At 36.3% G+C, this 11714-nt stretch overlaps 1 pseudogene; it reads right to left on the reverse strand.

The window, feature by feature from the left end:
* Positions 1–2277: 2277 nt before the first annotated feature.
* LOC102968468 lies at positions 2278–4183 on the reverse strand (annotated as a pseudogene).
* Between the last annotated feature and the right edge of the window lie 7531 nt (positions 4184–11714).

Consider the following 11714-nt stretch of genomic DNA (forward strand, 5'->3'; position numbering starts at 1 on the left):
ATTTGTATTTCTCTGGCTCCCCTTTTTGACTGGATGTACATGAATCCAACCCCATATAGCGGAGTTGGGTGGGACTAATGTATTTGGTGGTTTCACTTAAATGTTTCCACACAAGCAGCAAGGGATATGCACGTTCTGGGACTGTGCTGCTCGTAGGGCCACCTTCATCATCTTTCTTGAACTGAAACCATCAGATAGTTAAGGTCTGCACTGCCACTATGTATGGCCAAGTCTAGTCTAATTAGTTAATATATCAGAAATCCTTGAAAGTAATAAAATTTAAGGTTAAATTATAGAAACAATCAGTTCTGAATTCAGAAAATGACAATAGATTTTTCAATTTTTTATCTGAAGATTATTTTAAAACTAGCTCTGTATCTTAGAATCAATCTTAACTTGAAATGATTACCTTTAAGTAAACTTCTATGAGTCATGTGAACATGTATGCCAGGACTGTCTTCCTATGTGTGTTCATAGCTACATTTTCATTTGTCTATGTATAGAAATTCCAAGAAAGAGATATCACTCATTTATTAAAACGAAAAAGTATATCTAAATAGGCTCTTTATATATCTTAAGTCAACTCTTTGTAGGTATAGACAATCTATATTGCATAGGGGGCTCTACAAAGCTACATAATGCCATTTTTTTTCCCTCAAAAGTCATTTTAAGGTATAGCAAAATGCTAGTTTCTGCAGTGACTGAAATGAACTTTTAACTTCAACCTCTGCTGTGGTGAAGTTTGAAACCTTAAAGATTGCCATTGAAATTTGTTACTGACTTAAAGATTTGATTTTTCTACCTGCAGAATGTAGATCAGAGAATTTCCTCTTTTCAAGTTTTAAGAGTCAGCAGAAGGGAGAGATTATTATTCTAAGGCCTTGTCTCTGTAGACAAATTCTCTTCTTTGGGGGCTGAAGAACTCAGTTGTTTGCACACAAGTGTGCGTATAACAAAGCTCACAGGGAGCCAGCGCTTGCCTTTTGCAGCAGGCAGGAATGCACCTCCCTGTGGAGGGTGTTGTCAAGGGCCATCTTGTGGAGAAAGCATTCTTGGCTTCCATGATTACTCTTGGGCCACCATTTGAACATTATCTTAATGGATCAAAAATTAATGCTTACTGATTTGTACTTTTTTCATAGGCCTGACTTGCCCACGTTTTTCATCTAACAGTTTTACTTAAAATAATCAGTTGCCTAAGAGACTTGCTACTTCTCATTACAAAAGGCAAAAGAATATGACATCAAAACTAAAGAAATAATGTTTAAATATGATTTAGGTGGCACTCACAAAAACTCACTTTTTATTATGTCCAAATCAAAATAATGATCAGACTAGTAAACTTGAGGGGATTTAGGGGAGTCTTTATTTTGGTGGAAATCCACAACATGAAATTATTGCAAAAAAGGCAAAGTAAAGGCTAGAGCTAAAAATAGACCATAAAACTAGATGGCAGGACAGGAGGAGACACTCAAAGAGCTGTCTTCCTGGGATAGTCAGAGCACAGCATGAATGGACCAGTGAGCCCGTAGAGTCTTTCTCTAAACATTTCCTCAGTCAGTCTATTGCTAAAGATAATTTTGAAATTTTAGAACATGACATTTCAGGTGAGTAATAGTTATATTTTTTAGAAGTTGCAGTAAAAAAAAAATAATGAACTACATTGCCTCTGATATGTCTAATGTTTATCGGAAAGTAAACATGTCAGTGGCCATCTTAAAGCCACATAAAATTTGGTCAGATTAAGCACAATAACCACAATGGTTTATTTGAAACCTGGTTACTGAAAAAAAAATTCAAAATTCAGGGTATTATAAATTTTCCAAGGTTCACTCAGTATAATTCTGTATACAGGGTTTTACCCAAATGTCCATTGACATTATTATTTACACAGAAAGCTTTAATCTGAAGTCATCTCTGGCACCTTCAGAATATATTAACTATGAACTTCTGCAATGTAATTATATACTTGAAACTTGTGGCCTCAAAGTACTGATAAAACAAAGAAAAAGGTCACCTATCCCACAAGTCAGGATGATGAAACATGTATCACTAACAGCAGGTCACTTAGAAAAATCAAATAACCACTACCCTCCCCTCAAACTGAAAATAAATGGACTTGAGCTTGAGGAGAGGGAAACAATGGGTCTTGGGGTATACAAAGATTGGGTGCTTTTGCATTATCCTATAATTGCTGAGTCCTGAAACTAAAAAGTCAGAAAAACTCTGGCAATTCAGAGGCCAAAGTGGGCTTCATTCATACCTTACATCTGGGATCTATAGTGGTATGTGGCTGAACAGGTAAAACACAGATTCACCATTGTGTGCCCTTTGGATTACCTCAGCCAAGATCATCAAGATATCAATAACCTGAATCTTGGAACAGTGTCTCCTTTTGACCCCATATGGAATGGTGTTTGTGACAACAGCTTCAAAGGCAGCATTATTCTGGAAATAGCTGGCCCAGAGAAGATCCTGTGGGTAAAGGACAGCATAAATTTTGGTGGCTTCTGCTGAGAGTAGCTGGTTGGAAGCACAGCAGATAGTGCCACGCATGTCAGCCATGTTGTCCACAAGGATAGCCATGTGGTCCCTCATGTGGCCCACAAGAACCATCCGGTCCACTTCATTTGCATTCTTTTTCTATTTGTGAATCAAGGCAAATTCCACATTTACCTTGTCTGCAATTGATGTGACCCTTTTAGCTCCTCTGGCATCAGGTGAACCGATAATACAGTTCCTCCACTTGGCGGTGTTCTCCTGAATCCACTGCAGGACTACAGGCTCTGCGTACAGATTATCCACTGGAATGTCAAAGACTCACTGGGTCTGAGAGGCATGCAGGTCCATGGTGAGGATGTGGTCTGCCCCAGCAACCAAGAACATATATGCCGCAAGTTTCACAGACATCAGAGCATGGCTCTTGTCCTTTTTACCTTGTCGAGAGTATGGAAAACCTGGGGTCATGGCAGTTACACTGGATGATGGACGACGTGATCTTGCAGGCATTGATCACAATGAGGAGCTCCTTCAGGCTGTAGGTTTCTCCACGCCACCCTGGATGTTATAGACATCTTTGGCTTCGCGCTTTCACCGATCTTGACTCTGGTATCCCGGTTGCTGAACTTCTTAGTGACCACCTTGCCCAGCTTCAGGCCCAGCCAGTCAGCCACACACAGGGACAGGTCCTAGTGTGAGCTGCCGCTGAAGAGCATGTGACTGGGCGTGGCAGAGATGGCCGCGGCTCGGGAGCGGGAAAGCACGCTGTCCCTGTCCGGTGTTGATGTCAGGGTGAATCTGGCATTATATAATTGTCTGTGAATTATTTATTTCTTTTTAACTTTTTAGGAGCATATGTGCGGAAATGGTATTATTTTTTTCCTTGAATTTTGGGAGAAATGATCTGTAAAACTATTTGTGCCTGGAATTTTTGTTTTTGTGGGAAAGTTAACTACAATTAATATTTTTCATAGATAAAACTTTTATATCTTTTGTAGCCATTAGAAGTTGTGGCTTTTGAGGAATTTGTCCATTTCCTCTAAGTTGCCAAATTTATTGCCATAAAGATGTTCAAAATGTTCCTTTGTTATCTTTTAAATATTCTTAGAATGTATAGTTATGTTACTTCCCTTACTCCTGATATTGGGAGAACTAGTGTCTACTCTCCTTTATTCTCTCCTAATAGACTGGTTAGAATGTATGTCAATTTTATCTTTGTTATTAAAGAACCAGTTTTTGGTTTCATTGTTTTTTTGTTTTTGTTTTTAATTCTGATTTCTAGATAATTTAGGCTCTGAAGTTTATTGTATTTCTTTTTTCTACTTTGGAAGCTGATGTCAGTGACTTGAGATGATTCTCATTTTCCAGTATTAAGCAATAAGTGCTTTAAATTTCTCCCTAGGTACTGTTTTTTAGTGGCATCCCACATGTTTTGATATGTCATATTAGTTTCATAGGGCTGCCGTACCAAAGTGTTATAAACTGGGTGACTTAAAACAAAAGAAATTTTATTCTCTCACAGTTCTTGAGGCTAGATGTCATGAATCAAGGTATCAGCAAGACCATGCTCCCTCTGGGACTCTTGGTACAGTCCTCCTTACCCCTTCCTGGATTCTGATGGTAGCAGTGATCCTTGGTGTACTTTGGCTTGCGGGTGCATTATACTGGTCTCTGCGCCTGTCATCGTGTGATGTCTTTTCTTTGTGTGTCTCTTCTCTTCTTGTAAGGGCACTAGTCATATTGGATTAGGGCCCACCTTATCCAGTATTATCCAGTTTAATATTATAATATCTAGTATTATCTCATTTTGAGTTAACTAATCATACCTGTAATGACTCTATTCTCAAATAAGGTCACATTCAGAGATGCTGGGGGGTTTAGAACTTGAATATAATTTTGGAGGAAAACAATTTAACCCATAATAATTGATTGTATTTTCATTCTGTTTAAAATACATTCTAATTTTTCTTTCTACTTTTTTTTTGACCTGTGGATTATTTAAAATTATGTTTCTTAGTTTTTAAATATTAGAGATTCTTTCAATTTAATTAAAAAAATTTTTTTAATGTTTATTTTTGAGGGATAGAGACACTGTACGAGCGAGGGAGGGGCAGAGAGAGAGGGAGACACAGAATCCCAAGCAGGCTCCAGGCTCTGCACTGTCAGCACAGAGCCTGGCTCGGGCCTCGAACCCACAAACCATGAGATCATGGCCTGAGCTGAAGTTGGGCACTTAACTGACTAAGCCATGATTTGGGTTTAAAAAACAATTTTCATGTCTTAATTTTTGAATATGTGGAATATATTTATAATAACAGTTTTTTTTAAGTTTATTTTATTTTTGAGAGAGAGAAAGAAAGCGAGCGCACAAGCGGGGGTAGGGCAGAGAGAGAGAGAGAGAGAGAGAGAGAGAGGGAGACACAGAATCCAAAGCGGACTCCAGGCTCTGAGCTGTCAGCATAGAGCCCAATGTGGGGCTTGAACCCATGAACCGTGAGATCATGACCTGAGCCGATCATGACTGAGCCACCCAGCACGCTTATAATAACAGTTCTAATGTATTTGTCTCCTAATTCTAACAGTGGCTCTGGTTCAGTTTATATTGATTTATTTATTTTCTCAGTGTGACTCATATTTTCCTAGTTTTTCAGTGCCTGGTAAGTGTTTTTCAGTTTTATTGAGGTATTATTGACTTATAAGAACTATACATATTTAAGATATCCAATGTGATTGGATACATATATATACACTGTGAAATGATTGTTGTAATCAAGTTAATTAACATACCCATCATATAATTTTTATCTTTAAAGTTTGATTTGGGTTTAAAAAAATCTTCCTTGTCTTAACTTATGGACACATGGAATATATTTGTAGTAACAGTTCATTCTTTCATTTATCCCCTTTTTTGGGTAAGAAATCTTAGCAAGTTTCAAATACACAACACATTACCACTAATTATAGTATCCATGCTGTACATTGGGTCTCCAGAACTTCTTCATCTTATAGCTGAGAGTTTGTACCCTTTGACCAACATCTTCCCATTTACCCCCACATCCTCAACCCTTGATAACTACCATTTTACTCTCTGCTTTTATGAGTTTGGCTGTTTTCGATTTCACATATACGTGAGATCATGCAGTATTTGTCTATTTCTGTCTGGTTTATTTCACTTAGCATAATGTCCTTAACGTTCTTTTATGTGGTCACAAATGGCAGGGTTTCCTTTCGCTTTAAGGCAGAATTAACATCACACTGTATAAACATACCACATTTTTCTTTATCCATTCCTCCATTAATAGCTATATAGGTTGCTTCCATAGGGCTACTGTGAATAATGCTGCAACAAACATGAGAGTGTAAATATCTCTTCAAGATAGTGATTTTATTTCCTTTGAGTATATACATAGAAATAGGATTGATGGATTATATGGTAATTCTGTTTTTTCATTTTTCTGAGGAAACTCCATACTGTTTTCCCTAAAGGCTGTACCAATTTACATTACCATTAACAGTGTACAAGAGTTCCCTTTCACCACATCCTCATCAACACTTGTTATCTTTTGGTATTTTGATAATAGCCATACTAATGGGTATGAGGTGTTATTTCATTATGGTTTTGATTTGCATTTCCTGGATATTAAACCGTCTTATCACACACATACACACATGAATAAATAAGTAGGGTGGGAGGCAACTTTTGGAGGTGACGATATGTTTATGAGATTGATTATGGTGATGACTTCATGGGCATATGTTCATCTTCAGACTCATAAAGTAGTATGTATTAAATATGTGCAACTTTTTGTATGTCAGTCATAGCTCAATAAAGTGGTTTTTATTTAAAAATACTTTACTAAAAGCATACTTTACTATAGTTTTAGTAGGGTTCCAGAAAATATTGTAATTAGATGCATATGCTCGGTCTACCATATTGAAATAGAGTCAACATTAGTAACTATTAACTATTTTTTTAACTTTATTTTTTTAATTTATATCCAAATTAGTTAGCAAGTAACTATTAACATTCTTCTAAGTATTCTCAGGATAAAAAGATATTCTCAAAATGTAGACTTGTAAAACTTCAAATTCAAAGTTAGTTCTTTTCCCTTTTTCAACTGAAAATAAGGAAAAGTCATCATCATTGAAATTAGGTTTCTCACTTTTTGGAGAAACCTAATTTCTCACATTCTTCTGGAACAGAGGCACATTCAGAGAGGATTGATTATATGGGGACTTTCCTGTGCATTATCATTTTGAAAATGGTTTGGGTTATAGAGTTCTTCTAGAACTCATTCAAGAACTCAAAATATATAAAGAGAATGTTGAAAGTAGGTAGTGTAGTTCTTCAAACATTAATCTGTAATACCTGGACTTATTCCTTTGTAGACTCAAATGCGTGCTCAATCAGCTTAGCCCTATTTTGTTCCAGGACAGGTATGCTAAATACTATGAAATTGGTCCCTGCCAATGACCTTTCTAGTGTGAGCTTGAAATGCTCCCTCCTTTTGTACATTAGTCTCCATGGAATTTTTCATTTAAAAGCAAGTCTTATCTATTTGTACTAACCTGGATAAAATGTTCTCATCATTATTTTGTAGTGTTGTTTCCATTTTCCAGTACCAGCCTGATCAAGTTTACAAAGTTTTGGCGCTCTTTGTAGTGACAACCACTTAAGAAAGGAAATCAGTGTTGTATTACAAATTCTTCATTTTAAATATCCTCTTTCTTTCTTCTGACAAAAGTGCAATCAAACAAAAAAGATTGCTCTTAAGAATTAGGGATTAGAATAGTGGAAATTTGTAACTCTTAAAAGTTGTACCAATTGTAGTTTAATTTTTATTGATATTATAGGAAAGTGCTCACATTTTCTCTTTGATGCAAGGTTTCATTTGGAATGTCCAGACATGCACCAGTGAGCCTAGATGGATTTGCTATTTTGTTGTCTGGAAACAGTTTGGCTATTTTTGTTGAAATAACATTGACTTTTTTTTCCCCTTGTGGATATTTTTACTATGTGTTGCCAAGCACCAAAAAGATAGGCACTTTCAAAGTCCATGATAATATATACTCACTGTACAGATGACTGTTCCCCCTCATCTTTACCCTAATTCAGGGGACTAAAACATCATTTGTTAAGTTATTATTGGGAGAAATAACTTCTGCATTCTTTGTAAGCCCACTAGGAGAAAGGACTTTTTATTTCTCCCTTTAATTAAAATATACAACTGACTTCTCAAAACACATATGAATCTAATATAATTTTCTAACAAAAAGGAGGAGCTGCAAGGGAGATTTTATATATGGTTTCTAAAACTGCTTAGAAATAAAAAGCAAATGCTATCTTCCTTGGGCACTTATTCCATGAAACTTTGTGAGTTTAAAAGAGTAAAGAATAAGAACAAATTAAAAACTAAATGTAGGGTGGAGTTACTTTTTGAAGCACTGCCATGAGTTTCCTGGCTCAGCTGGTGGGAGATGTCAAACAATAAACTGAAATAAATGAACACAATAACCAAATAAGAACCATAACTTACACAAGGATGTGTTTTAAGTTTGGGAGAAATAGTTGTTGCTTTGGCTGACAAGGCCCTGTTGTTCAATTTTGTTTATTAAATTAGAGCAGATATATTGACATGTACTTCGTCATACATGTATAGCTCTTCAAAGTGACTCTTCCTAATATTGGAAATTCTTGGCTACTTTTCAGTCTAAGGAGAGGTTAGCCAAAGACTAAAGGTTTATTAAGACCACCCAAAATACCAGACTCCACCCCTTCTCTGAATCTGTGCCACTGTAATACAAATGGAGAAAACTTAAAGGGATGGAGGGTGAAGTGGAGGGCAGATGGGAGAGAGGAAGGGAAAAGGGAGGCAAAAGAAAATGCAAGTTTTCATCAGATGAATTTAGTTCTCTTTTCTTTCTGCTTTCTGAATAGATGAAAAGACACAAAACCATTACATCAATTCCTTCATTTTATTTTATTTTATTTATTTTATTTTATTTTATTTTATTTTATTTTATTTTATTTTATTTTATTTTATTTTATTTTATTTTATTTAGCGCAAGCAGGGAGGGGGCAGAGAGAGAGAGAGAGAGAGAGAGAGAGAGAGAGAATCTTAAGTGAGTTCTATGCTTGGCATGGAGCCCAATACAGGGCTTGATCCCACAACTCTGGGATCATGACCTGAGCTGAAATTGACTCAGGTATGCAGGCACCCCAATTCTTTCTTATCATAGATATTTTGTGTTTGTTGTGTGAGCAAGAAGAACACATTGTGATTTTCTATAATATTCATATGATGCCAACTGCAATGGGTGTTTTGGGTATTTCTCAGATTTTATTTTAAAGCATATACAATATTGGGGCACCTGGATGGCTCCGTTGGTTGGGTATTCTACTCTTGATTTTGGCTCAGGTCATGATCTCATGATTGGTGAGTTTGAGCCCTACATTGGGCTCTGCACTAACAATGCAGAGTCTGTTTCGGATTTTCTCTCTCCCTCTCTTTCTGCTTCTCCTCTGCTCACCTGCTGTCTCTTTCTCTAAATAAATAAATAAACTTAAAAAAATAAAGCATATGGAATTTTATTTATTTATTTATTATTTATTTTTAATGTTTATTTATTTTTGAGACAGAGACAGAGTGTGAACAGGGGAGTGTTGGAGAGAGAGGGAGACACAGAATCCAAAGCAGGCCCCAGGCTCTGAGCTGTCAGCATAGAGCCCGATGCGGGACTCGAACTCATGAACCATGAGATCATGACCTGAGCTGAAGTCAGACGTTTAATGGACTGAGACACCCAGGCGCCCCAAGCATATATAATGTTTTTTAGAATGTCTGTTTTAGAACGTAAGTTATAATGTTATCTCTAAATTTATACTACAATATTTTGCATGGCAGGCAACTATAGAAATTCATTGCATGGCATCTTGAAGTTTTATGGAAAATTCTTTCTCATTTTAATGAATCTTTTTGTTTGAAGGTTTTTGGGTCAAGATGCTTGTCCAACTGAGATTTAGCTGAACAAAATTGCTTTAAAAGATTCCCACAAATGTTTGTTAGAATCAGTCAAGTAATTATATACTTCTCAGCAAAACATTCTTAACTGTCCTTTCCAAAGCTGTATCAATTCCTTTCCAGTGAGTCTCCTCAAAAAAAAAGTTTTTTTACAGTTAAATGGAGCAGCACAGTGAATAGAAATGGTAAGTGGTTTCATGTGCTGTACAGGAGGAGCTCAGTTACTTTTAAACATTTTTTTAAATTTATTTTTTGAGAGAGAGAGAGGTGGGGGAAGGGCAGAGAGAGAATCCCAAGCAGGCTCCATGCTATCAGCACAGAGCCCTGATGTGGAGCTCAGTCTCACAAACCATGAGATCATGACCTGAGCTGAAATCAAGAGTTGGATGCTTAACCGATTGAGCCACCCAGGTGCCCCAAGAACTCAGTTATTTTTTTTTTAACTAGCCATGAAATGAATGTGAAATGGAGAAGTACATCAGAAAATATTCCAGGAGATCAAGGCAGATCAAATTTAAGAGAAAGAGATTCAAGAAAGCAATTAAATAAGAGACAATGTGAAGAAAGTATTATGATGGGATATTAAAAAGAAAAGAACAGTGAAGGGAGGCCAGGCATGAAGTGTGAAGATTTGAACAAGAGAACTGGATAACTGTGTTCTCTGGAAGACACGGAAGATCCATGCCAATAAAAGAGGGATGGGTAGAAGTTGCAAGACTAACAACAAGAAGGAAGAGATTGAACATAATGATTGTGTCTTACACATGGTTCTCTTATAACTCTCCATGTGTGCTCCTCAGCTTTTACACTGCAACATTCAGTGCATAGAACTGGTTTATTCACTCCTGTGACTTATTGCTAATTTCATATAAACATCCCCCTAGTGGTTTAAATATGTCTGGAAGCAATTACGTTTCTTAGAAGTAACTCTGTGCTTTCTAATTAAGATACTATGAAAAATGTTGCCAGTCTTAAAAGTCAGACATTTTTTGTTGTTGTGAAGGATCCTAAAATTCTCATGAAGAAATTGTTGTCCATAGACCCAGGATCTTGGAAACTTCTACATGTATACATCTAAATATCTATCCACTCATCTATCTAAACAAATAGATACATGTGTTTTTAGATGCTCCCATTCTGTTATGAATATATGCATACTCACAAAAACTGGCCTTCATAAATTCATTTCTCAACATTCTGAACTTGGAAAAAAAATTAAAAAGACTTTTATTTTTTTCAAACAAAGTAGGTTTGAGTTAGAATATTTTACAAACAACAAACACTTCAAATGTCCAAATTTGAAAGATGAATTAAAAGACAAAAAATCCACCACTTTGAAGATCTATCATTTAAAATTGTGCATCTTATAACTACACAGTTAAGTTCACAATTTTAATCCTTAATTCATTGACAATGCATATTATTTGCCAGCATTTGGAAGTCAAACAGGGTGAGAGGGGAGAGCCTTTACATATTCCAGGTTTAATATCTAAGCACCAGATGGAAACAATTCTACAATGAAAGAAAGAAATCTGTTAGGATATTTTGGAGATCTGTTCAGTTCAGCAGCACGTCACTGGTTATGGAGGCCAATTTCTCAGAGGACTTATTTGAATTGCAGATACTGAAGTAGTGCACTAATTTAACCCAGAAAATGCTGAATTTTGGACTTATTTCAATTTTAATAGTTGTTAGGTTAGAAAAGTGCCCATTTTTATTTCAATAATGATTCTTGTATACCTGGAGCAAAGTATTTTGGGGCAGATAAGCCAGACGAGAAGGAGTGATTTTCATTGAAATTGAAATAATACAAAAATTGAAATAATAAAAAGTTTTATTGTTTTTTTTTTTTTTTTAAACGTTTTTTTATTTATTTTTGAGACAGAGAGAGACAGAGCATGAACGGGGGAAGGTCACAGAGAGAGGGAGACACAGAATCGGAAACAGGCTCCAGGCTCCGAGCCATCAGCCCAGAGCCTGACGCGGGGCTCGAACTCACGGACCGCGAGATCGTGACCTGGCTGAAGTCGGACGCTTAACCGACTGCGCCACCCAGGCGCCCCAGTTTTATTGTTAATATATACAACTATGACCATTTTAAGGGAATTGTAAAATCATCTATATTAATTTTTGCTGTGAAAATCTTTATCCAGAACAATTTATGACATTTAATAATAAGGGATTTGAAACAGT

This window comes from Panthera tigris, chromosome C2 (assembly GCF_018350195.1).
Source record: "Panthera tigris isolate Pti1 chromosome C2, P.tigris_Pti1_mat1.1, whole genome shotgun sequence".
Classification (NCBI taxonomy): domain Eukaryota; kingdom Metazoa; phylum Chordata; class Mammalia; order Carnivora; family Felidae; genus Panthera; species Panthera tigris.